This window comes from Microtus ochrogaster, chromosome 10, assembly GCF_000317375.1.
Source record: "Microtus ochrogaster isolate Prairie Vole_2 chromosome 10, MicOch1.0, whole genome shotgun sequence".
In the NCBI taxonomy this organism is placed as follows: Eukaryota; Metazoa; Chordata; class Mammalia; order Rodentia; family Cricetidae; genus Microtus; species Microtus ochrogaster.
The window spans coordinates 80,840,455-80,841,597 of NC_022016.1; positions in this window are offsets into that span (position 1 = coordinate 80,840,455).

Here is a 1,143-nt window from a genome sequence, read left to right on the forward strand (position 1 = left end):
CTCCTGCTTCCTCCCAGGCTGTCCGTCCCCTGCCTGGCTCCCCTTTTCTCTCTGCCCTCCAGCCCTGCCTATCCTTCCTGTGCCTAGTTATTGGCCATTCAGCTTTTTAATAGACCAATCAGGTGCCTTACTCAGGTAAGGTGAAATAGCAACACATCTATACATAATTAAACAATTATTCTGCAACAAACAAATGTAATACATCTTTATTTAGTTAAATGAATGTTCTATTTCACAACAGTCTACATAGCTAATTCCAGGACAGGTAAGGTTACAGTGAGACCCTGGCTCAAAAAAAGTAATTACAAAGCTGGCCACTAATCCCTTTGTCCACGGATCCCTCCTGGTTTCTTGAGCTGCTGTCAGTTTTGGGTAAGTGCAGCAGCACCCCCATCAAAGACGTTTCCCCTTACAGAAAACCACAACTGGACACAACCCAGAGATCAGCAGATTGTGGGGAGCCCAGCCCAATGGGTACATACATCTACATCACAGCTCCTACACCTACGGCTTGGGAGCAGCCTAGAAAAATGGCAGAAAGATCCCAAGAGCCAGCACACCAGAAAGTCAAACAGTGTCTCCTAGGAATGGCTGCATTAACAGAACTGGAACAATGGTAACATCAACAGGAATGCTAATATGGAAGGGGGAACATCCCATGGGGTCCTACCCCTAGACAATAAAAGGAAGGGACTGATGATAGTTTGGAATTAGTCTTTTGACTGGGTGGTGGTAGTGGCACACGCCTTTAATCCCAGCACTTCACTTGGGAGGCAGGCAGGCAGATCTCTGTGAGCTTGAGGTTAGTCTGGTCCACAGAGTGAGTTCTAGGATGATCAAGGCTACACAGAAAATCTCTTGTCTTGGAAAAGAAAAATTAGTCCTCCCTAGGGATGGGCCCCATAACTGGTTGTCCAATACAGAGTGGTCAGCCCTGAAACCATATACACACATCAACCAAAATACACTCAGCAGGTTATAGTCATACATTTTTGCACACAAACACACAACAATTGCAATCAAGGAAGAATAGGCTATCAATTTGAGAGTAAGGGGGAAAACCCAGAAGGAGTTGGGAAGGGGGAACATGGGAGGAGCCAGAGGGAGGAAAGGGAAAAGTAATACAATTATACTTTCTTTTTT